At 36.3% G+C, this 27,031-nt stretch overlaps 1 long non-coding RNA gene and 1 other non-coding gene across 2 annotated transcripts in view; both read right to left on the bottom strand.

Annotated features, from left to right (window-relative positions):
- Positions 1-27,031, bottom strand: part of LOC147829234 (uncharacterized) — a 53,716-nt gene that overhangs the window by 11,081 nt on the left and 15,604 nt on the right. The gene's annotated exons all lie outside the window — the stretch shown is intronic.
- LOC147829235 (U6 spliceosomal RNA) lies at positions 843-945 on the bottom strand. The gene has a single exon (XR_015449416.1). It is a non-coding gene; the product is annotated as a U6 spliceosomal RNA (small nuclear RNA).

Genomic DNA, 27,031 nt, shown 5'->3' with positions numbered 1-27,031 from the left:
TACAAGGCTATTGTGATAAAAACAGCATGGTATTGGCAAAAGAACAGACCTGAGGATCAGTGGAATAGATTAGAAGATACTGTTGCTCATACTTTCAATAGAACTTTTATTAATTTTATTAATAGAATCTCCTGAATTTCTATTTGGAACTTTCTTATGGGTTCTGATTCTTTTCTATGCTGGGCATTTAAGACATTAAAAAAAAAAGTAATTAAACTAAAAATTTGCATACTACACAATTTACAAACTTAAAATATAAATGATTTGCATTTCTTTCTTTAGCTACTCCAGGTTTTTATTATTGCCTTCTCTAGACTCACCAATTATTTCTTTCATTAGGATCATTATCTGTTTAATTATATCTTCTTTGAGTTCATCAAACACCTCCTGCACAATGTCCCTTGGATTGGCTTTGGGGGAGCTGGGAGTTTTTGGAGGCATTTTGATGTCTTATCTTCTCATATTTCTATTTTTTGCTTGTTTACTATGCTGAGGCTTGCAGAATGATTATACTAGGTAGCTTTGTTTCTCATATGGAGACCTCTTTAGTCAATTTGTACTTTCCCGAGATGTCCTCTGGTCATAACTAATTATTGGTCTTTGCCGCTATTCAAGGATCTAACCACCTCCACTTATTTGGCATGGGAGTTTTCAGCTTATTGGGCTCAATAGTCAGTTCCTCAGGAATAAGGAGCAACATTATTTATGATTCTCTAGCAATCTAGATATTGGTGCATGGATAAGACTAATTAATAGCAACAACTGTTACTATGGCTAAAGTAGTAATATCAACAACAACAATAGTGTCAAATGTAAACTGGATATTGATAAACCCAATAATGAAAAATATAGAATTCTTCATGAACATGTATGTCATCCTTGCCCAGGGGCCATACTAATATTCTCTGAATTATTGCCATTTTAGTATATGTGCTGCCAAAGCAAGACTGTATTTCATCAAAGTTTTTAGTTTTTTCCGGTTGAAAGGTAAATCTGGCCACTATTATTCTTAGTTGAAACTAGAACCCATTTCATTTTTTATTAATTATATATTTGGAATTTTTGCTACTATTTTATTTTATGCTTTCTATTTATCTTGAGTTTTCTACATTTCCCCTCACATATATTGTTATGGCTTGTACCTAGATGTCTCCTGAAAGCCTCATGTGTTCATAGGTGGGACTTTTCAGAGCTGGCTGGATCTAGGGCATGGAATACTGGGATTAAGGGTGTATGGCATTAAATTAGTCCATTGATTGGAATTAGCATACTTCTGGTGGATAATGGGAAGCCCCACCTTGGGTGCAGTGACAGAATTCAAAACTCTTGTAGCCTGGGTGGGATAAAAGGGAAAGGGAAACATGCTTTGTTGCTGCTTCTGCTGCTGCTGCCTGTTCTACCATGGGTATTTCTCCTTTACAGTGTCCTTCTGCCATGCCACCCTGCCTTCAAACCAGCCAACTATGAACTAAAACCTCTACAAACTGTGAGCTGAAATAAACCTTTCCTTGCTTAACTTGTGGGTGCTCCCATGATCCAATCACCTTCCAAACAATGAGACTTTTAGCTCTAAATCATAACAATATCCAAGTCTTTTTCTAAAGCCTATACTTTTTCTACATAGTAATACCCCACATCTTGGATGGTTTCAAACTATCATCTTAAAACTAATATGCCTGTATCCTATGCAAGTTAACTCATATGTTAAGCTAATATTTATTTTACGATAATATTCCCTTTATGCTAATATTTCTTTTGGATTAAATGGTCAGTGACGTGGTTGTTTTGCTGGCCTTTACATTCATTATCTGTGGAGCTAATTCAGAGCAAATTCTGGTTTATGTTGTAAAAAACTTAGTATTAGCAGGATAAATAATGATGTTAGGAACAATATGAAAATATTGTGAATAGTTTACCACAAGTGCCTGAGAAATTGAGCTTATTGTCTTGGGAGAGAATGGGTTATAATAATAACTTGCTTAAATATCATTTTCTCTCTTTCTATAGAAAACAAACCTTGGATGTTCATTAAAATTATTCCTCTGATAATTTCGTTATTCATCATCTGATTCAGTGAATCCTTGTCCTGTTTTATTTATATCCCTTGCTCTGGAGCCTCACATAGGCTTAGATGATAGGAAAAAAACTTTTAAAAAAGACTCTACTTTTATAATATTGAGTAGTTACACTCTGTAGCCTGTGTCTGATCTCTTCTGTGGGGTAAAATGAGGCAGGAAGAGCTGAACTCAGGAATCAGAATTTCTCTCAGCCACTCCCTGCAGTGCTCAGTGTGATTGTCCTGATTATTGGCTTGTTTTCTCTGTTAGGAGGAATCTTCTCTCATTTTGCTCACCTGTCAGTGGAGCTGTACAGGTTGTGACAGGAGTTTCTGATTTCATATCACTAATCATTTCTTTGGTAATGTTTAAGTGTACCTTCATGAGGGTGGCGATGTGACAAAGCAGTAATCTATTAAACATAAAGGCAGTGGAATCCCTTTTGAAACAGGCAGTTAAATGGCCTGCTATGTTATATACTTCATTATTGAATTCTAAGTATATTGAAATATTTTAGTTTTATGATATAATTATCCAAACACACCTTTATGACCAAGGGAAAAAATGGAAGGATACAAAAGGCCTCAGGTTTCTTAAAGTCACTGCTGTGCCTGTATTAAGCAAATACAGCCTTGCAGACAAAGCTGGAAACTTATGCGAGCCCAAGGGCACAATGCTGCTTACCACTGGAGTTGTCATGAGAACAAATGAGAGAAACAGTAAGTCTGAACCACATGGTGGAACTTAGGCCAGGAAATCAAAGAGCTATAATTCATTTGCTCCAGCTTCATAAATGGCATGTTAGACATTTGTTGCAGGGAATGGTCTTGGGATTGAAAACATCTCTTTCTGAAGAAATGAAATAGTTTTTTTAAAAGATTATTAAAAACTTACACAGTCTATGCATTCTACAGCATGAAGAAAATATGCATTAAGATTTGTAGACTCTTCCTCTAGCAAGTCGTAAATGTGAGTGATAAAATGTGCTTCTGCATTCAGTCAGCATTTATGGGGGCTTAGGGCATGTCAGGAACTGTACTGGGTTGCTCTCAGTGATGACTGGCTTGAGAGAAATACAAAAATGACCTTGAAATTTGAAAGAGATGCATAAAATGTATATATGATAATTGAGTAGTGCATAAAGTATTATGAGTGCACAGGAGCATGTAATGCTGCTTGAGAGAGTCAGAAGGCTGAGGATGTGAGGTGTAAGATGAATCTGCAGGAATGTTTACATGTATTCAGGCTGCACACACCCCTGAGGCAGCAGCAATACAGAGGCTTGGAACCCTGAAAATAGCCCATACCTTCTGGGGAGAGGGTGTGTTATCTATGCTTAAGCATGATTGGAGATAACATGGGAAAATTTTAGGGTGAGGTTGGGGAAGACATTATGTTGTGAATTTAAAAGCAGACAGTAACCATACCAGATTTTTGCTTAGGAAGATAACTCTGAAAGTAGTATGGAGATGACTGAGTCGATTAAAATTGGGTAAGATCATTTAAAGGATTGCTGTTTCAGACAAAACAGAGAGAAAAAGTAAAGTTTATGTAGAATTTTCACTTCCACTTCCAGAACCTGTTCCACTTCTTAGCTTCTCCTTTGCCCTTCCTACACCATTTATCAAGTGTTCTTTTTCACTAGATATTTATGGCATGTCTGTTGAGTGCTAAGCACTACTAAGTACTAGGGAAACAACATTGAACAATGATGTAGTTTTAGACAAAGTAATTTTCTAGTTAGAAAATTAGGGGAACAGATTTTTATTTGGGGAAAAAACTCATCTAGTATTCTCCACAACACATCATGGAAGCATGCTCATACCTTGCCTCAAATAAGATCTGAAGAATAAAATAATCCACTACCTCCTCTTTGTACCCCCAGGACAAACTGATGAAGATTGTCCAACATGGAGACATATTATATTATTATAGTAAAGGGTAAAGGAAGAAATCTTTAGGCACCAAGCTTGAAAAATATATTATATTACTACCAAGAGGAAAAATGGTGCTGGCCTCAGATTTCTCACAATCGCAATATCTGGAGGCCACATAGAAATGTGTATAAAATTGTGAGAGAAAAATTTATGACCCAAAAATAATAAATTCAGTCAAGTGTTTGTACATATATAAAAGCATCAGAGAAATATTTCTAAGCACACAAAAAATTTAGAGAATTCAACATTTTTGAGTCCTTGAAAAATCTACTTGAAGGTAAACTCCAGCCAGCCAAGACATGAATCAAAACAAAGTACTCAGGAATAGAGAAGCTGTGTAGCAAAACAGGCAAGTAAGCAATACATCCACTTAAGCTTAGAGCCCAAACTACAAATGCAAGTGTAACTCTCCAGTCCATGGAATTATGAGTATCACAATGAGTATGAATATTTAAAATCTTGGTAAAGTAAGAGGAAAAAAGCAATATAATGAATGAAAATCAGAAGGTGGAAATAAGTGTTACTTTCCCCTTCTGTCTGAATACTGTTCAGAATACTGTTTGAAATTGAAATATAAAGTTAAGTACATACAAGTGAGACTCCAATCTCTCATTTTTTTTCATAGTGTTATTTTCTTAACAGTAGGGATTTTCTTTAGAAAATAATCCTGCAGAAGACTAATGTCAAGAACAGTAGTTTCTTCAGTTTCCTTTTTTATTATTAGAATCAAATAAAATATAATTCCATATACTTTATTTCTAGAAATAATTACATTTTTTTCTACCTTCTGTCTGTATGTCTCTCTAGCTCCAGTTAGGAGTATATGTGTCCAGTAAGATATTTATAATACTTTTCATCTCGTATTAACAAATCTTTCTTGGTGGTGAAGATGTGGATTATTTTTGTTTTATTGTTCATGCATTTATATAATGATTGATATTTAAATTTAAAAACAAATAGTATTTTCATAAGAGCAATAACAGTATTAATAAAACAAAAAAGAACAAAGAGGGAAAAACACACCTAATAGCCAGTTACTGTGAGGCACATGCCAGTTCTGTTGGAGGATGAAATTCAGAGCCTATAGAACAGGTATCAGTGCTATCTCTGTAAGCCTCAGTGACCTCCTCTCTAAATGGGGGGAATAAGTGTACCTGTCTCTGAAGGCTGTTGGAAGAAGCAAATGAGTCAACGACAGCATGGCATATTTGTACTACTGTACAATATTTGGCCCATCATTAACTCAAAACATGTTACCTTTTAAAGAGGGTAAAATCATGCAATGCTAAAACTAGAAGGAACTTCAGTAATTCATCTTTTCACTTTTACACATGAGAAAATTGAAGCCCAGAGTTATATGCTCAAGATCACATGGTTAGATTTTTAACATTTATATTCTATGATATATTCATAATTTCCAGGATTTGGGAATAACACTGTTACTTCAGGATTTGAAGTTTGAGCTCCAAATTTAAATAGATTTGTTGCTCACTTGTATTTTTTACCATAAAGCTTCTCTATCTCAGAGTTGTTTTGATTCATGTATTAGTTGGCTAGAGCTTATTATCAAGTAGATTTTTCAAAAAGAACTCAATTGCTGCATTCTCAGCATCCAGTCTTATGTGATCCTGAATATAATCCAAGTTTAACTATTGTGGTTGAACCTTGGTCTTCTGAAAGCCAGCTCTCTGCATATCCCATGCACTGCTATAGGAACAAGAAAAGAAGTGTGTATGATACACAAATACTTAGTATTTGGCTTAATATTAAAATGAGCTTTTAATATTCTCAGAGCACACAGCAATCAATATACAATAGGATGGGGTGCCTCTTTGACACTAGCGAGGAAGAACACAGCTTGAATTTAAAATTTTCTCAGAAAATTCCACAGCATACATCATCTGACGAATAATTAAGAGATGACTGCAACTCCACAAGCACAGAGGAAGTGGCCACTCCCAGTGCACAAGAGGAAGCTTCCGGGCTGCCATACCCCACCATGAGCACAAAGGAGGTGAGCCATGCAGGTACCAGCAGCAGCCCACCCCTCCCACATTGAAATGAGAAGACACCTAAACAAGTTTCAAAACCAGACTCCCAGATCACCTAAAATAAGCCCAAAAGGAAACGAGATGAAACATTTTGATACTCAACCACCTGGACTCCGTGAACTGGCAACAAAAGAGGATCTGGGAAAAATGAAATCAGAAATAATTTCTCAGATAACAACAGAGATTGTGCCATAGTGCAAGATATGATTAATAAATCTAGAAAGGACACAGATAAAAAAATAGAGAAGCTGAGGAATTTGATGGAATCCCAACATAGGAAACAAATGGAATCCATAAAACTGATGCAAACAGATTTCTAGGAGATTAAAAACTCCATTGAAAGTCTATGCAGCAGAGTAAACCAATGTGAGGACAGAATTTCAGATACAGAAGATAAGATTGCAATTAGTGACCAGGAAAAGAAAAATTTCTTTAAAGTTGTAAGGGATCACAAGAAATCAATCCAGCAGCTGTTAGACGATGCAAAGAAGAATAACAAGACTGAATGGAGTCAATGAAGAAAGAGGAGAGAGTGCACATGACTTTAAAAAACTCTTCACAGAAGTGATGCCAGAAAATTTCCCAAGGAGGGGAAAAGAACTTGACATATAGATAAGTGAGGCATATAGGACTCCAGCTAGCCTTAATCAAAAAAATCTACACATAGGCATATAATTGTTAAGATTCTAGAAACCAAACAGAAGAACAAAATTTTACAAGTAGTTAGAGAAAAGAAACAAATCACATACAAAGGAAAGCCCATCAGAATCACAGCAGACTTCTCAACACAAACCCTCAAGGCAAGAAGAGCCTGGAATGAAGTATTTCAAGGCGCAAAAGAAAATAACCTCCAACCCAGATTGATGTACCCTGCAAAATTATCTTTCAAAATTGATGGAGAAACAAGATATTTTCATGACAAATAGCACCTCAGGAACTTCATGAATACCAAACCAGCACTCCAAAAAATTTTACACAATATCCTAGGAAAAGACAATGAGGATCACAACCCTAGGAAGCCCAGTAGAATGAATCTGTTGGGCGTGACAAGAAATTAAAAGCAAAGGGGGAGAATCCAACAAACAGAAAAAGTCATGACGATGATAAATCAATATGTATGAGTTATAACCATCAATGTTAATGATCTCAATTCAATAATCAAAAGAAATAGACTGGCAGAATGAGTCAAGAAGCAAGATCTAACAATATGCTGCATACAAGAAACACATTTAATTCAAAAAGAAACTCATAGTCTGAAAGTTAAAGGGTGGAAAACAATATTGCATGTGACAGGAAACCCCCCCCCCAAAATGCAGGAGTAGCTATCCTGTTTGCAGATCAAGTGGATTTCAAACAAAAATCTGAAACACTCTGGTCCCAAGAATTTCAGATAAGGGATAGTCAACTTGTATGTACAAATGTATTGGGAACATGTGTTTTCATTCACCTCAAGTAAAAACTTAAGAACAGGACTGTTGGTTATTAACAGTAATACAAGAAATTTCTATATTTTTCCTAAATGGTTTTGTCATTTTACATTCACATTAGCAGTATTAGAAAGTTCTAACTGGTTCACACCTAAGCTGACATTTGTTTCTTTAAAACTTTTAACTTCATCTCCTGAGTGAGTGTATAATTCAATCTTGTTATTGTACTGATTAGTATTTTTCTGATTCTAGTTTTGCACACCTTTCCTGGTGCTGTACTGGCTATTTATCATCTTCTTGTGTCTACTTTTTAATTGGGTTGTCTATTAATGAGCTCTAAGAGTTCTTTATATATTCTGATCATAGGTTTTATGCATTATAACTATGGTCCATTTAAGAACTATTTTTCATTTTCTTAATGATGTCATTTAAAGTTCTAATTTTTGATGGAATCTCATTTATCAATTTTTTTCTTTTAAACATTATGTTTTTAATATCCTAGGAAATTCTTGTGTACCCTAAATTCATAAACATTTTCCCTTATAATTTCTTCTTAAAATTTTATAATTTTAGTCTTTCATATTTAGGTTCATAGATCCTTTCAAGTTATTTTTATGTATGGAAATAAAGGGTTGAGGTTAATTTTTTATATACAGATACCAGGTGTTCTAGTGACATTTGCTGAAAACACTATCTTTTCCTCTGCTCTTGAATTAAGTTTACTTTCTATAAAATGTTACTGTTAAATAATCTTTCAAAACTCAGTGGACCATATATGTGTTGTTCTATTTCTAGATTCTCTGTTTTATTCCAATGATTTATATATCTTTCCTTACACCAACACTGCCTTGATTACTGTAGCTTTAGAGGAAGTCTTAAAATTAGGTATTAAACGTCTTCCAACACATTTTTTTCTTTTTCTTTTTCTTTTTCCTTTTCTAGGTCCTTTGTACTCTTACTTAACTTTTAAATTTCAATATCCAATTCTTCATTTATAGCAAGGATACACAGACCTGAATTTTTATATATACCTTGTGTTTTCTAATCCTGCTAAATTCAAATACAAGTATTTTCTCTGTAGATGATCATTTCATCTACATACAAAGATTTTGCTTCTACCTTGCCAATCCTATCCGAGTTGTGTCATTTTATTGCCAGACTATTTTGGTTTGGGCCTATGTTTCAAACTTTAATGGACAGAGGAAGAGTAGACATATCTGCCCTTGTTCCCCAACTTTAGGAGAAAGCATTGTGTCTTCTCCATTCATATAAGTCTTTCTTGCTGGAAGTATGGAGTACATATCTTTAATCTGTTGTGAAGGTTCTGTTCTACTTCTAGTCTCCTGAAAGCTTTTACCATGAACAGCTGTAAAATTTAGTCCAATACTTTTTCTCCAACTAGTGACAGGATCATATGGCTTTTTCTTTCCCTCTGTTAAAATGATGACTTTAGGGGATGGATCTTCCAATGCTGAACCGACACTGCCATCCCTATAATAAAACCACTTTCTACATACTGCCAGATCTGATTTCTTTTTTTCCCCCCATTAAGTTTATTGGTACATTTTCGGTATAAAATACAGTTACATTCATCATTGGGATATTGTACTTTTACATGAGTATATTGATTCTTATTTTTTTCCCCTTCTCTTGCCCTCCCTTCCCTATTTGCAAAGACCTTGTTTCCATTTTTTTTCCCTCTTTTCATGTTTTTTCCTTTCCCTTTTTTCCCTTCCCCTACCCCTTCCAATGCCCCTGGTCTTTTAGACCTTTTCTTCCTGTTACACAATATCAGTTATACATTTTTTAAATGACATTATTAAGATCTAGGAGACATTACCACAGATTTTACAGAATTTAAAAGGATATAGAAAGCATATTTCAAAAATCTGTTTTGAAATAAATTTGACAACTTCTAAGAAGTACCTTGGAAGACAAATTAATGAAACTAACTCTGGAGGAAATATAAAATTTGAATAGCACCTATTAAAGAAAGTATATTCCTAGCTTGAAAACCTACCTATATACAACAGCAGACTCATATACATTTTAACTGATAAATTATATCAAACAATTAAAGCAGAAAAAAGAAGGAACACTTCTCCCCTCATTTTAGGAACTCAACATTGTGCTAATCCTAAAACTGGATAAAGATAATAGAAGAAAAAAGTATGAACATAGATAGAAATTTGTTTAACAAGACAAACTATTGGAAGTCAGATCTGGCAGGATGTAGAAAGTGGTTTTGTTATAGGGATGGCAGTGTTGGTTCAGCATTGGAAGATCCACCCCCAAAAGTCATCATTTTAACAGAGGAAAGGAAAAAGCCATATGATCCTGTCACTAGTTGGAGAAAAAGTATTGGACTAAATTCTGCAGCTGTTCATGGTAAAAGCTTTCAGGAGCCTAGAAGTAGAAGAGAACCTTCTGAACAGATTAAAGACATGTACTCCATACTTCCAGCGAGAATGCCTTATATAAATGGAGAAGATACAATGCTTTCTCCTTAAGATGGGGAACAAGGGAAGATATGCTTACTCTTTATCTGTCCATTAAACTTTGAAACATAGGCCCAAACCAAAATAGTTTGGCAATAAAATGACACAACTAGGATCGGATTGGCACGGCAGAAGCAAAATCTTTATATGTAGATGAAATGATCATCTACAGAGAAAATACTAAGAAATCTCTAGGAGCCCCTAGAACTTGTACTTGAATTTAGCAGGATTAGAAAACACAAGGTATATATAAAAATTCAGGTCTGTGTATACTTGCTATAAATGAAGAACTGGATATTGAAATTTAAAAGTTATGTAGGAGTGCAAAGGACCTAGAAAAGTTAAAAACAAAAACAAAAACAGTGTTGGAATACGTTTAATACCTAATTTTAAGTCTTCTTCTGAAGCTACAGTAATCAAGGCAGTGTTGGTGTAAGGAAAGACATATAGATCATTGGAATAAAACAGAGAATCTAGAAATAGAACCACACATATATGGTCCACTGAGTTTTGAAAGATTATTTAACATTAGCATTTTATAGAATATAAACTCAATTCAAGAGCCAAGGAAGAGATAGTGTTTGCAGCAAATGTCACTAGAACACCTGGTATCTGTATATAAAAAATTAGCCTCAACCCTTTTTTTCCATACATGAAAATAACTTGAAGGGATCTGTGAACCTAAATAAGAAAGCCCAAAAGTATAAAACTTTAAGAAGAAATTATAAGGGAAAATATTTATGAATTCAGGGTAGGCAAGAACTACCTAGGATACAAAAAACATGATGTATAAAAGAAAAAAATTGATAAATGAGATTCCATCAAAATTTAGAACTTTAAATGACATCATTAAAATGAAAAGTAGTCCTTAAACAGACCATATTTACAATATATATAAACTATGACCAGAATATATAAAGAATTCTTAGAGCTCATTAATAGACAACCCAATTAAAATGTAAGAAGATGATAAATAGCCAATATAGCACAAGGAATGGTGTGCAACTCTAGAATCAGAAAAATACTAATCAGTACAATAACAAGATCAAATTATACACTCATTAGAGAGATGAAGTCAAAAGTTTTAAAAGCCTTGTCATGACTTTTTCTTTTTGTTGGATTCCCGCCCCCCCTTTGCGTTTAATTTGTCACACCCAATGGATTCATTCTGCTGGGTTTCCTGGGGTTGTGATCCTCATTGTCTTTTCCTAGGGTATTGTCTAAAATTTTCTGGAGTGCCAGTTTGGTATTCATGAAGTTCCTGAGGTGCTGTTTGTCATGAAAATATCTTATTTCTCCATCAATTTTGAAAGATAGTTTTGCAGGGTACATCAATCTGGGTTGGAGGCTGTTTTCCTTTAGGGCTTGAAATACATCACTCCATGCTCTTCTTGCCTTGAGGGTTTGCATTGAGAAGTCTGCTGTGATTCTGATGGGCTTTCCTTTGTATGTGATTTGTTTCTTTTCTCTCACTGCTTGTAGAATTTTGTTTTTCTGTTGGATTTCTGGAATCCTAACTAGTATATGCCTATGTGAAGATATTTTTTTGATCAAGGCTAGCTGGAGTCCTATATGCCTCATTTATCTGCATGTCAAGTTCTTTTCCCCTGTTTGGGAAGGTTTCTGCCATCACTTCTGTGAACAGTTTTTTATGTCATGTGCACTCTCTCCTGTTTCTTCATTGACTCCAATCAGTCTTATGTTATTCTTCTTTGCATCGTCTAGCAGCTGCTGGATTGATTTCTCATGTTCCCTTACAACTTTAAAGAACTTTTTCTTTTCCTGGTCACTAATTGCAATCTTATCTTGTTTATGTGAAATTCTATCCTCACATTGGTTCATTCTGCTGCGCAGACTTTCGATGGAGTTTTTAATCTTTTGGAAATCTGTTTGTATCTGTTTTATCTGGATTTCATTTGTTTCCTATGTTGGGATTCCATCATGTTCCTCAGATCCTCTATTTTTTTATCTGTGTCCTCTCTAGATTTCTTAGTCATGTCTGCACCATGGGCAAAATCTTTGCTGTTATCTGAGTAATTATTTCTGATTTCATTTTTCCCAGAACCTCTTTTGTTGCCAGTTCAGAGAGTGCAGGTTGTTGAGTATCAGATTGTTCCATCTTGTTTCCCTTTGGGGTTGCTGTAGGTGATCCAGAAGTCTGTTTTTGAGACTTGTTTATGTGTCTTCTCATTTCCATGGGAATGGGTGCTTCTGGCACCCACACAGCTCACCCTCTCTGCCCTAGGAGCTTGGGATGGCAGCAGGGGAGCTTCCTTCCAGGGGCTGGGACTGGCTGAGCTTCTCTGCCCTAGGAGCCTGGGATGGAGGCGGGGAGCTTCCTTCCAGGTGCTGGAACAGGCTAACCTTCTCTGTCCTAGGAGCCTGGGATGGAGGCGGGGAGCTTCCTTCTGGGTGCTGGAACCAGCTCACCTTCTCCACCCTAGGAGCCTGAGATGGAGGTGGGGAGCTTCCTTCTGGGTGCTGGGACTGGCTGAGCTTCTCTGCCCTAGTAGCCTGGGATGGAGGCGGGGAGCTTCCTTCCCAGATCTGACTTCTAATAGTTTGTTTTGTTAAACAAATTTCTATCTATGTTCATACTTTTTTCTTCTATTAGGTTTATCCAGTTTTAGTGTTAGCATAATATTGATTTCCTAAAATGAGGGGAGAAGTGTTCCTTCTTTTTTCTGCTTTAAATGTTTGATATAATTTATCAGTTAAAATGTATACGAGCCTGCTGTTGTCACATAGGCAGGTTTCCAAGCTAGGAATATACTTTCTTTAATAGGTGCTATTCTAATTTTAATTTTATATTTCCTCCAGCGTTAGTTTCATTACTTTTTCTTCCAAGGTACTTCTTAGAAGTTGTCTAATTTATTTTAAAACAGATTTTTGAAATATGCTTTCTATATCCTTTTAAATTCTGTAAAATCTGTGGTAATGTCTCCTAGATCTTGATATTATAATTTAAAAAATGTATAATTGATATTGTGTAATTGGAAGAAAAGGTCTAAAGGAGTAGGGGAAGTGGGAGGCATAGGGGAAATGAAAGAAGAGAAAAGAAAAAATATGAGAAAGGAAAAAAAATGGAAACTAAGTCTTTGCAAATAGGGAAGGGGGAAAGGGGTGAAGGGAGGGCAGGGGAAGGGGAAAAAATAAGAACCAAGATACATCATATAAAGGTACAAGATCCTAATGATGAATGTAACTGTATTTTATACCTAAAATGTACCAATAAACTTAATGAAAAAAAAAGAGATAACTTCAGTTGGTTCTTTTAGCCCTATCCAACAAGAGCTATTCTTGTCTTCTTTCATTTCTCTTTTGCTTTCAGATGCTAAACTAAATAGCTGAGCTCCCAACTGTTCAACCAATTAAACTTCTTTTCAGTTGCCACTTTGTGACAATAAACATGGTATCTCCATGAGACCTCTCTCTTGAGTGTTTTTCTGAATTTCTGGGAGAAGCCTATTGCAATCTTAAGATTCATGACAGAGTGGGCATCAATATGGGAGACCTCCTTGCAGAAGTATCACATACCATTTATTAATGAAGATTATTGATTCTTGGAATGAGTGGAATTTTGCAAATTGTGGAAAGAAGGGAAAAATGGAAGATAATTTCACTAGTCATTTTAACTGAAAGTACAACATCAAGAAGGAGCCTCCCAGGAAAAAATATGATTGAGTGTCATAAAAATATTTGTTGAAAAAAGAAATTGTCTAGTTGCCAGCCTCAAAGCCCAAGTGGTGACACTATCACTTCCTGGTGTGTGCTTTGTACAATGGAGCAATTAGACTACTACAAAGTGGGCTGAGTTGATACAGTATCCTAAGTAATAAGCCCAGACTGTCCAGCTGCCTAAATAGATTAATGATGTGCTAATTGAATTTACAGACTACAGCCATCCATTTCCTTCCTCCAGGCTGTTAGTCTTTTCCTAACTCCTCTTCTCATTTTTTGCTAAAAGGAAGAGAAACTATTATGAACATGGGTTAGGCAGCAAATTACTTTTTCTTTTTCAATCTCAGCTTTCTAAGCTATGATTCAGGCCATCAAAAGTCTATCTCCAGCTCAGAGAGAACTGACACATTCATTGTAGTATGTCACTTCTCAAACTCTGCTGCCGTCATTCCAACTAACCTTAATTTAAAATACTGTCGGCATCAGCTAGGATCTCTAACAAACAGAGCGCCTCATCACCATACTAATTGAATGAAAAATGTTCCGTGATTTAAATACCTATTGCTTCATCATCTCCCCAGTCTTCGGCTTCCATTTTGACAGGCATGAAGTTGGTGATTAAACCCAAGGCATAATTATTAGCAACAGAGGAACCGTTGTCCCATCTTGCAGTTTCCTGACCAGGTGCAAACTCTTGGCTCCACACTGAGCATGTCTGTCAGTCTGATGAACAATCCCAGCAGATTAAATGACTGATTTTCTCTTTATAATCACAGAGGCACTTTACAGCAAATTGTCACACTAGACCTCTACTTCTGAATGGCATAATGAATGTTTCAGTGTGGTGAGAAGTTTATGCTCTGAAAAGGGATGTCATGGAACGAGGATGCTGGCATCTTTTATCCTTATACCTGTGGGGCTGCCTCTCAGCACACTAGCCTCTGCTCCTTCTGACAGTTGTGAAAAATGAGGAAAGGTTATGAAGCAGGGTGAGAGAGACCTGCTTAGAAGTTTTGGTTCTGAGTGAAAGTGAAAAAGAAGCTTGTGTGGGCCTGAAGCTCTGTGTAGGAGAGGGTTGTTGTATGGAGAGGGATTTATTCAGGGGGATAGTATGTGTTCAGCAGTTAGAGAAAGGATGGATTTTAAAGGCACATTGTAGAAACTAACAAAACAAGCTTGATTTACTTCAGATTTGAGGTATTTGCATTTGCTGCTCTGAATGTCCTGAACTTGTCAGCCAGGATATCAAAGAGAGATTGCCTGTTTTGAGTTTGATGAAAAATACACTCAAAGTGCTTGTCTCCTCTATCGACTACTAGAATTAAAAAGTACAGCTGATTCTTCACACTTGTCCAGAAATAGAAGCTCTGGGTTTGGAAAATTGCATGGTTCTGAACACAACCCAACCCAGTATCTGGAGACTATTGACACTACTTGGAATATTCTAAATTCTGGGCAACTACCAATAACTAGGATAATGTACCTCCTGAAGAGGACTTTTCATTACCTTTTCTTTTTCAAAGCTTTTGCATTACTGACATTCATTTACTTTGACAGCAAGCCAGAATGTAGACATTTTCTAAAACACAAATTTTGATTAGGCAGAGATGTTTTTCATATCTATGCCTCTTTCCTTGGGCCTATATTCATTCATATCCATGGACTTTGAGGGAGCATTCCTTTTTCTCAGAAACTGCAAGATTAGCAGGTAACTCTAGATTATTTGTAGATATAGAGATATATTATATATTTACAAACAATAAAACACATAAAACAAATGTGGCCTTTCTTATTTACATTTTAGAAATTTAAGTCCTTTACAGCTTTAACATAAATAACTAGCCTGAATCTCTGGTGATAACTTTTTAATTATTTTAACCGCTGGGAATAATTTCTATTGCCCAAAGGAGTTCTGAATGTTCATACAGTAATGGATTATTGCTGGGTGTTGTTAAATGAACCTTCCTCCTGAATGAGAAGTCAGTACACTACACTACAGATTCCCCCCCTAAAAATGTAAGGTGGTGTTTTTAATGTCATATTTATATCCATCCAGTTTTGGAAAAAGTATTTTTTTCTGTATCAACTTCAAAGGCAATGGGTATAAAACAGCAGAAAATTAAATGTTTACAATCTCAGTTTCACCATGTAATGTCTGGTGACTTGAGGGAGTGTGTATACATGTCTGTCTGTAGAGTCAGGGCTCATGACTCTAGGCCTTTATTGAGCTTTAAAACTCCTGTGAACTGATTTCAATGTTTTGCAGAATATGAGCACCCACTCTGGATACACACTGAATCTGTTTTCTAATTACATATTGGAAAGTATCACCAGGATAAAAGATTCCATCAGCACAAATATTAATTTTGACTTGGAAATAACAAGACTAATGGCTGGCTAATAACTTTTGATCTAGAAAAAGATTTATTGCAAGGCTGACTTAACCCCAGGAAAATATATTTTTCTTGGGTGGCAATGAATGCTTGTGCAGCTGAGAATATAATCTAGTTTTATTCTAAGTGAATATACTTTTTGTTAGGAAAAAAGCAACATTGTAAAGATAATCTTAAACTCTATAGAGTCTGGGATACACTTACCCTCATTGGAGGTCTCAGAAATTATTGATGACAGTGATCAGTAAATACTAAATGAATGAAGGATAGATATAATTAAAATAGTGACTCTCTGGGTGTATGTTTTAAGTAGGGTATATTGTGAATATTTGTACCTTGTAATGTCTAAAGTGAACTGAGTCACAAACACGTGATTAGAGCAGACATATGGACTGTGTTGCTCTCTGGTTCCATTTGTTGTGATGCTATAAAATCATTAAATGACACATTACATCATGACAAATACACAATGGAAAAAAGTAAGTGTTCTGGCCATTTGCTGGGGACTGGGGGAGGAACTGCTTTCCCTAATTCATCCATCAATCATCAATGATATGAGGCAGAGATATGGGAATTTTCCACTTGTCTTTTTTGTTTGAGTCAATTCAAAATGGTCACTCATGATGGCATCATTTTTCAGGAAGTTTACACAAAAGGACTTAGAGGAAGAGGCCCTAGCTCCCCAAATTGGGCAGTTCTCTCTTCCTCTTCTGGCAGCTTGAACCCTGGTGTTCCTGCAGGGTTCAGGGTGTTCCCACTCTGCTGGCCTCAGTGGGGTGCCCCACACTGAGCCCAGTCTCTAGCTTTCCCCTCTCCCATGGTAGGTGACAGTCAGATACAGCCGAAGAGATCTTTCTCTCCCTGGTTACCTGAAGAAGCCTCACAACATTGACTCACACATTTTAGGGGCTGCCTATTTTTCCTTCTTTGCCCTTTCTCAGAAGCCCAGCATGGCCATATGTATAGAGGAAGGTTCAGAAAATTCAGGTGCAGATACCACGTAGGACACGAGACATGGAGAGACTGCCAAATAACCTGGGACAATGCAACAAAAGCTCAATCATGAAAGCAAATGTGAACATGCCCAGTGCTTACCATCTATCATGGATCTGGCCGTTGATATTGAAAAGTAAATAAAAGGCTGTTTGAAAGAGCAAGGATTCATTACCTTGCCTCCGTGCCATGTAATAAATCTTTGTTGAAAAGACAAGGCTCAAAAGAGTGAAAGAGCACTGAGGAAAGCCAATCTCTAAGGAACAAGGAAAAGTGTATAGAACAGCAAGCAGCCTCCTGCTTCATCTCTAGGTAGGAGTGTGTGTGTCTGTGAGGTGTCTTTTAGCTGACATTCTCCAAGAACACAGAAGTGTGGAGGGCTAGACTTCCTCCCAGATCCTGTTTTTAGGTGATGGAACTGAGACTCTGAGAGATTGACTGACATGCTCAGGATTACCCAGAGACAACAGGGAACGGAATAAGGCTATAGACTCACAGAACAGAGTGTTTGCTTATGAAAATCAGGAAGAATGAGTTCTGAAATAAAACTAGTTTTGTTTAATGAGATGAGAATCAACTCACTCCTTCAATAAATACTGGTCCTACTCTATACCTTGTAGGGTCAGGAAGTGTAGTTGTGAAGCAAACACAGTTGTGATCCCCCATTCAATATACAAATAAGCAAAGAGAAATCAGTTAAAATGTTAGATACTGATAAGTGGCTAGAAACAAAAATAGAGCAGATAAGGAGGGGAGAGTGATGCCAGGGAAGCCTCTGTGAAGAGGCGACATGTGATGAAGGATAAGGATAAAGTGAGGGAGGAAAACATGTGAAGACCCAGGAGCAGGATGTATTTAGCACAGCTCCCAAGGCAGGTTTCCATCTTTGTGTTTGAAGCACATACAGGAGGCTGATGTGGCTGAATGAGCATGAATTGGAGAGGAAAGAGTAGGAGGGAGACTGGGAAGTAGCAAGGGGTCAGATTCAGTGAGGCTTTGGTTTTTATTCTTAGTGGGATCCACTGAAAGATTTGAACAAAGTGATGATATGAGGTTTGTGTTTGAGAAAGACCAGCCCAGTTTCAGTGTATTCAGCAGCCTGTGAAGGCAGGTGGGTGAGCAGAGAGACCAGTTGGGCAATCCTGGGGAGGACACTCCCCTCAAATGGCACACACTGCACATTGGCTCACATCAGTTCTCCACCTCTTCTCCTTTTGTTCTTTACACCGGACAATCTGGAAAATCACATAACATGGTTCTGGCCAATGAGAAGGAAGGGTAGCCTGCTGAGAAAGCACTGGGAAGATCTTTGCTTTCTTGCTAACTGGAAATGATTGATATGAAACATTTTCTCTTTGGTCTTTAGCCTATTACCTTCTTCCTTCTTAGACTATGAAAACAAGGCCTAGAGGTGCAGTAATCAGTTTGGAACTATGAAGCAATGTCAAGAATGAGAGTAGAGAGCTAGAAAGATCTTGTGTTCTTCATGACATCATTGGATTTCTTTATCCATTCTTGACAGCATGCCTCTGGATCCTTTACAGGAACTTATTGATGACTCCCTAAAGCCAGGGATCAGAAACTTTTTCTGTCAAAGATCTAAATTTCTTAGGCTTACTTGACTCTGTTATTATAGCAAAAAAAGCAGCCATAATATGTAAAAGAATGAGAATGGCTGTGTTCCAATAAAACTTTACTGAAACAGATATCAGGTAAGATTTGGCTCAGGAATTCTTCTCTGACGATTTCTAGTTTAAGCTGCCATAGTTGAGTTTTCTCCAACTCTACCATTTAAAACTGATACACATAAAGCAGGGCTATACTCAAGGAATTGGAAAAGTAATCAAATTCATAATATATTTAGAATCAAGGATGACAGAAAAGTTTAGAGATTAAAATACTAGTTAAACGGTTATGCCATTTATTAAGATCAGAAACACTAGGAAAGATTAGGATTAGAAGCAATACTGCTGTTTTGGATATGTTAGGTCTGAGATGTCTACTTGACTTCCAAGAGGATGATATTAAGGAGTAAGCTGAGGAGGAAAGATTGGGCCTACAGATACAAAAGTGGGAGTCATAATTGAATAGCTAGAATTAAAGCTATGATGGGATGAAATCATCTTGGAGTGAATATAGGTAGAGAAGTTCAAGAACTAAACTCCAGGGGATTTAAAAAATTTACAGGTTGGGAATGATTCAGCAATAAGGATTTAGAGGAAATGATTAGGTAAGCATTAAGGGAAAAATCACAAGAATGTGATTTCCTGGAATCATAGTGAAGAAAGTGTGTTAAATGCCTCAGCAAGGCTATATAAGATGAGGACTGAGACTAGACCATTTGATTTGGCATCATGGAAGTCACAGGGCCTTGACCAGAGAGTTTTTGGCTAAGAGGTTTTGGTGGAATGTTGGAGATAAAATCCATAGTCCTCAAAGATGAAAAGTGGATCTGGAACTGGAGGTATCAAAATAGAAACTCTTTTGAGGAGTTTTCAAATGAATAAGAGGAGAAAAATAGGCAATATAAGAGAATATTAAAGGAGATCATGAGACTTTTATTTTTAATAGAATATATGAAAGTCTGTTATAGCTTATATCTAGATATCCCCCCAAAGCCTCATGTGCTCATGAGGAGCTAGTTGGATCTAGGGCATGTGATACTGGAATTAAGGGTGTGTGGTACTAGATTAGTCCACTGATTGGATTAGCATAGTCCTGGGTGTGGATCATGGAAGCCCCACCCTGGATGTGGTTGGCACCAATCAATAAGTTTATATCCTGGTTGGACTATAAAGAGAGAGAGGGAAGGCAGGCTTGCTGCTTGCTGCTTCCTGCCTGTCTTACCATGGACTGTTTCTCTTCTGCCATGTCCCTGTGCCATGCCACTCTGCCTTGGAGGCAGCTAAATATGAACTAAAACTTCTAGAAACTGTGAGCTGAAATAAATCTTTCCTCCTTTGACTTGTTGGTGTCAGGTATTTTGTCCCAGCAATGAGAAAAGTAACTTAGACATGGCCTATCTCTGCTGAGTGAAATAAATTTTTAGAGTTCTAGTAATGATAAACTAGGTAATCTGGACCTACTCTTTTATTTAGGAGAACTATAAAAGCTAGAAAAATATTTTTAAAGATCTAATTGAGAACATTTGGGAGCTAAAATAGTAAAGAAAAATTACAACTCTAATGTCCAGGAAATGACAGAAATCCAAAGAGGTAAGCCTGAAATTTGGAGCTGCTTTGACCCTGTTGACATGTACTGATACAGAAGAGATATCTGGGAGGTTAAGCTCTGCTTTTGAAAGCCTCTTAGTGTAGGAGGACAAACTGGGCTTCAGGTCTGACTCTATTCTCCATAGAAGCCTTTTGAATCAAGACTCTGAAAATCTGTATCCCAGAATTAAGGATGATGTGAAATTAAACTGGGCTTCAAAGGTAGTCTACCTTTGAAACATCTGGATGACCTAGCAACTATTAATTCCTGAGATGGATTATGGTGATAGAGTACTAATACCTATGGAAGGCTGGAAGAAAAAAATGGAAACCTTCATATGAGGAAGACAAATTATCCTAGATTTCAAATAATTTATCAAACAAAATTTCAAATAAAATATCTAAAACATAATCAGATAAATTCACATACATGAGTAGACAAGGCAAGGTAAAATGCAAACAAGGACAAACAACAGACAATGGGAAAAAGATCCACAGCAGCTCTAGATACTAGAATCAAACATAAATTTAAAGATAACTGTCCTTAAAGTGTTTGAGGAGATGAAGATCAAGCTGGAGCTTGGGGATTTATTTTTTTTTAAAAAAATAGCAGTTTCAAATAAGAATCTAATAGAAATTCTAGAAATCAAAGTACAATAAAATTATCAACTCAGTGAATGGGTTTGACAGAAGACTGTACAGAACTGCACAGAAAATCATTTGACTAAAATACAGGTCAGAAGAAAATATGCAGAATGAAGCACAGAAAATAAAGGATGGAAAAACAAAAGAGGTAGCAGCATTGTGGTGACAGTAAAAATATCTAAAATCTATGCAAGTGAAGGCTTAGAAGGAGAGGACAGAAAGAATTGCACATAGTCAATATTTAAAGAGATATACCACCCAAGAATTTTCAAAAAGAAATACATTCATAAATAAAAAACTTCAATCAAGATCTCTCTATATATGTAGTACCTATATTAGCATATATATATACTATCAAATATCTGTTAATATGTATAAGAGGACAAATTCTCTCCAAAGAGACAGCAGTTATATAACTAATATCTCATGGAAATAATGGAATTCAGAAAATATAGAAATAGTATTTTTAGTGTGGTAAAAGAAAATACTACCATTCTAGAATTCTATATCTAGCAAAAATATCTGTTAAGAATAAAGACAAAACAGATTTGTCATCAGTAAACACATAACAAAGAAAATAATTAGGATTTTTTCACACACAGGAAAATGATCCCAGTTCAAAGTTTGATTTGTGGGAATTAATGGAGTACAGGGACAATGGAGTGTTATGGAACTTGATAAGCTAATCAAAAGGTTTCTTTGAAATATGAAGGATCAACAAAACCTAAAATATTCTTAAGGTGTGAGGCCTAAGTCTAACAGACAAGCTACATATACTTAGTTATATTAATTACAGCATTATAACAGTTACTAGGCTTTGGTATTGATATAAAGAACAAAATATAGACCATTAGAACTGCATAACAGAATCAGAACCACATATATATAGACATTAGATTTATGAAAATAGTGTTGCTGAGAGCAGAGAGATAGGATGGTGTTTTTTTGAGGTTTTGGAACATTTAAATATTCATGTAGAAAAATGAAAGGATTTTACACTATCCACTATAAACAGTTGCAAGTAGATTATAGACCAAAAAGTATAAGACAAAATAATAAAACATCTGTAAAGTAACACCAAAAAACATCTTCATGACATTGGAGAGGTAAATATTTCTTAATCACAATTCAAAAGCACTAAGCATAAAGAAAGACACTGATACTTGATCACATTAAAGTTAAGTTATTTTTATTAAAATTCATGATTAAGAGAGTGAAAAATCAAGCCCCTGAGAGCAGTGGCATGTACAACATATAAAGGGAATGAATGGCTTATATCCAGGATTCAGAATGAATCTCAGAGCTTAGCAAGAAAAAGACAGGCACTTGTTAGAGAAATAATTTTGAACAGACACTTGATTAAAGATAGTGTCCTAACCATCAACACATGCTTGTGTGTATCAGAGAAATGTACAGGGCTCCTCACAGCAAGATTGTTACCAGAGCCCCAAACTCTAACTGCCCTAATGTCTATCAATAATAAATCATGGTGACTATCTACATAAAGTACAGTAAACATAATGAAAACTAATAAAGTTTGAACATTACACAGTAATTCATGAAATTTTATAAACATAATATTTAGTGAAAAAGGCAGGCATTCAAATACATATATATATATAAAATATGCATATAATATATATATATATGATGTATGACTATAACTCTAGGAGAATCTTCTTGGGGATGTGGCAGGCAAATGTAAAATACAGTGTTTATAGAAGCATGTGTCTTTAGGTGGCAAAATGAAAAGAAAAGCAAGGAAGTGATTATTTAAATGTATGCTTAGTGAGACTGGATATAGGCTCAGATGGAGTCTGGTGTGCAGATTTATTGGCAAGTGCTTTTATGAGCAACACATACATAGAAATAAGGCGAGCAGGACTGGACAAAGGAAGACATTAAACTGTAATGAAATAAAGCCTTAGCTGATCCATCAGAAGCCCCAGAGTTTGGTAGTCTTTGATTATTCCCCATTGAAGAAATGTGGTTTGGACTTTGTATCCCTGTGTAAATCAGAACCCAGCCTTCCCCTAGGGATGGGGCACATCTGTAGTGAGATAACTCCCCAAGTTAGGAAGAAGGAATATTTCTGATGGCTGAAGAAATGAGTGCCTCTGTCCTGAAGAAGGAATCTGAGGCACATCACAGGGCCCACTGTATTGACATGGTGGTCACCACTAGTGGAGAGGGTGGGTTAATTCAGCCTCTCAGTGGTGTAATAAGGGACTTGGTTTCTTCCCTTCTTTCTGCTCTGTCACCTCATGTGTTAGCTACTCTTGTGGCTCCAAGATGGATGCTCTTATTGATGTAGACATCGACTTCCAAAAAAGATAAGAACTGCTCTTAAGGACTTTTAAAAAAAATTTATTTATTTTTGTTCTTAAGTTCTTTTATTGGTATATTTTAGGTATACAATATGTTTACATTTATCATTGGGTGTTTGCACCTGTACATGATGTATCTTGATTCTTATTTTTCCCCATTACCTGTACACCCTTCACCCCTTCACCCTTCCCTATTTACATAGACTTCATTTCCATTTTTTTTCTTTTCTCATAATTTTTCCTTTCCCTTCTTTCCTTTCCCCTTCCCCTCCCACCACCCCTACCTCTTTGGACCTTTTTTCCTATTTCAAATTATCAATTATTCATTTTAATCATTTTAACCCTTATTTACACTTTCAGTTTCTCACACTAGAGAAACTATTTGGTATTTACACATGTATGTCCTATTTATTTCACTTAAGAGTATGGCTTCAATATGCATCCATTTAGCTATAAATGTCTCTAGTTTCTCATTCTTTATGGCTGAGTAGTAGTCCATTTTATGAAAAAAACACATCTTTTTTATCCAGTCTCCAGTTGATGGGCACTTGGGCTGCTTCCAAGCTTTAGCTATTACAAACTGTGCTGCTATAAACATGGGTGCACATATATCACTGTGGTATGATTCTTTAATTCTTTTGAGAAGATACCCAGCAGGGGAATAGCTGGGTCAAATGGGACCTCTAGTCCTAGTTCTTTGAGGTATCTCCATACTGATTTCCACAGTGGTTGCACCAGTCTGCACTACCACCAGCAATGGAGAAGGGTCCCTTTCTCCCCACACCCCTGCCACCATTTGTTACTGGTTGATTTCTTGATAGCAGCCATTCTTTGTGGGGTGCGGTGGAATCTCAGTGTTGTTTTCATCTGCATCTCTCAAATGACCAGTGATGTTGAACATTTTTTCATATATTTATTTGCTTCTTTTACTTCTTTGTCTGAGAAATGTCTGCTTATTTCAGATGCCTGTTTAACTTTTTAAAGTTGAGAATATTCTGAGGATCTTCTCACAGTCTTCACTTTATATTTCACTGAGAAAATTATAAATTGTACCAAAAGCCCATTCCTGAACCAAAGTGAAGAAGAATAGAAGTACCATATGCCATCAGTCAAGATTCTTCCTCTGGGTGAGAGGAGGAAGCAAGTACTAGGTAAAAGTCAGGTTTCTTTGAGACACATGATGTATTGCTCAGCTGTGACAAAATACCCAACACCTGAAACTTAAAGGAGGAGAGGTTTAATTTGGCTCACAATTTCAAGAAATTCAGTTCATTGTTGATTGGCTCTAAGGCAGAAACATAATGGTTGAAGGGCATGGCAGAACAAAGCTGCTCAGTTCATGACGGCCAGGAAGCAAAGTACAGGGGAAGAGCCTCAGTAAGAGATATACTCTGAAGTCACACCCCTACTGACCAGCCTCCAACTGGGCCCCACTTCCTAACAGTGCATCAGCTATGAACATCAGTGGGTTAATCCACTACTGAATGTAGTACTCCCGTGACTTCTCCAGCATTCTCTTAATACAGTTAAATCCATTTAAAGTGACAACCTGAACTGTCACATGTGGTTAACTGACACCTAAACAATTCCAGGGTTTTCTTAGTGAGGTAGAATGGCTAAGTGTGTTTGCCAGGCAATAAAACTGAAGACTTTAGACTCATGTCAGTTGTGTGAAAGATTGAAAAAGAGCAAAAAGGGAGAAGTAGTAGTGCATATATGCACCTGTGTTTGTATCAGCTGCCAATGTGGTCATGAATGATAGGCAGGTCCATGGGTTGGACTTCACAACCCAGGGACCTGTTGATTCAAAGGTAATCAAGCTGTTTTGCACTAAAACAGGTGATGCTTGACATTAAAAGTAGTAGAGCACCAGACGGTTTCCACTATCTTCAGGATAACATCCTTTTCTGTGATGCTTACTCAATAAAATTTTGTTCCAAACTTTGCCAGATCAATCTACATTTTAATGTAAAATAACCATCCAATCTAGAAATCAAGTTTGTTCAGAAATCAGTGAAATATGTCCACAATGTGCCATTACACTGCCTTTCTGTTGGATTTGAAAACATCCTTTTAGAGAAAATAATCTATAAACCATATTTCCCTGTTTTACTTTATTATATTGATAAACCTCCACTGGCTATTATTTTCTTCGGACTGTTTCAAAACACTGATGGACTGATGCAGAACTGGACTAATCAGTGACCTTTCAAGTACATCCTATGTGTCCCTGAAATAGAAATGCAATTGGAGGACACACTCACAGTCATTATGTACAGATTTATTTTTTTCTCCCTCAGTCTCTTTCAAAACACATGCTGTTATAATAAACATGCTGTTAAGGAAACTCTAAATAGGTTAAAACATATCACTCTAATCACAATGTATGTACAGCTGTGCCATTTTGATCATTCTGTGAAAATGCCTCTGAAATTGATTACTAAGTATTTACTGACATCTTCCACTGTATTTGAGGAGCTCTTCAAAACATAGAATTAAGTAGCTTTCCTTCCCAACACACTGAAGTTCCCAGAGAGAGAATAAGTGTTTAAAAAGTATAAATCTTTCAGTCTTATAAAAGATTTTCTGAGATACAAATATTGTTTCAAGGGAAATCAGAACAGAACTATAAAAGCAAAAGAAATAAAAAGTACCAAATTTCTAGAGAGACCATTTTAGAGCTCCATAAATCCTGATCTACCACCTCCTAAGCAGTCTTTTAAGAAATGCTTAGCAGAAATTTGTTTTGTGGCTGCCAAGGTCTCATTTATAAATTGACTAAAGGGCTTCCCATTTAAAGGACTGTTTCATTAGGCTAGCATAATGAGCCACTTTAAGATTATGGGGTCCTTTGGAAATAACGGCTGCCCCTGGAAACCACCAACAAATGCACAAGTAGTAGGGTGGCAAGAAAAGTTAAGCGTTGGGAACTTCTTTGACAATTTCAGAGAGTAACCACGCTGTTTTAAAGAGACCATCTTATGGCCTGATCTCTTCAGGATCGATGTCTCTGTGGTCAATCCACCTATTTGCCCTGACTTATAGACAAGGTCATGGCCAGGAAAATATGTCTCATCAGATACCATTTTCCTTTTCACATCCATGGAAGATTTTATTCATTATTGTACTAATTAGAAAAATATCATTCAACTCTCCCTCCAAGTTCAGATTAAACTTCAGCACCCTTTACTCTGGACTGCGATGGAATGGCGATGGACTCAAAGACTTATGATTATGATATTTGTTGTCTTAATCATTGGGTCTTGCATTGTAATAATACTATGGAATCTGTGTTTGACTTTTCTGTTCTTTCCCTCTACTTATTTATATATTGGTTGTCAGAAAACCTTTGTAAAATCCTCACACTATATTTTTAAATTTGCTGTTGACTTTACCTTAGGCTTTACTTTAATCGTTAACCTTGCTCAATTAAAAACAACTTTAATATCTCTTTCCCAATTGGCATCTCTTTTTTTCTACTCTCAGATGTCTAAGGCTTCTTACCATGAATTATGCACCTGTCTGCAAAGAGATAGACCCAACCTATTGGCTACTGTTCCTGTAAGAAAAGCTCCATTTCATTCACTTTATTTTTAAGATTTTTAAAAATTTATTTCTCTTCAGTGTCCCTTTCTGGCCCTGAACTTCACCTTGTCCCCAAGACTGAAATTCTTGGATTGAGTTTTGCTGGGCAGTTAAAGCAGGTTAGAGGCACAGGCATTTCAGAAAAGGAAAGGAGTATTTATAGTCAACCCAATCACTGGCCTATGTAAAATTCTATGACCTTTCTTTATTACCAGCAAGCTCAAT

Source organism: Heterocephalus glaber, unplaced genomic scaffold, assembly GCF_053883595.1.
Source record: "Heterocephalus glaber isolate CG9 unplaced genomic scaffold, H.glaber_assembly_v1.0 deba00000676, whole genome shotgun sequence".
NCBI lineage: Eukaryota > Metazoa > Chordata > Mammalia > Rodentia > Bathyergidae > Heterocephalus > Heterocephalus glaber.
This window is presented reverse-complemented; position numbering and strand designations above follow the sequence as displayed.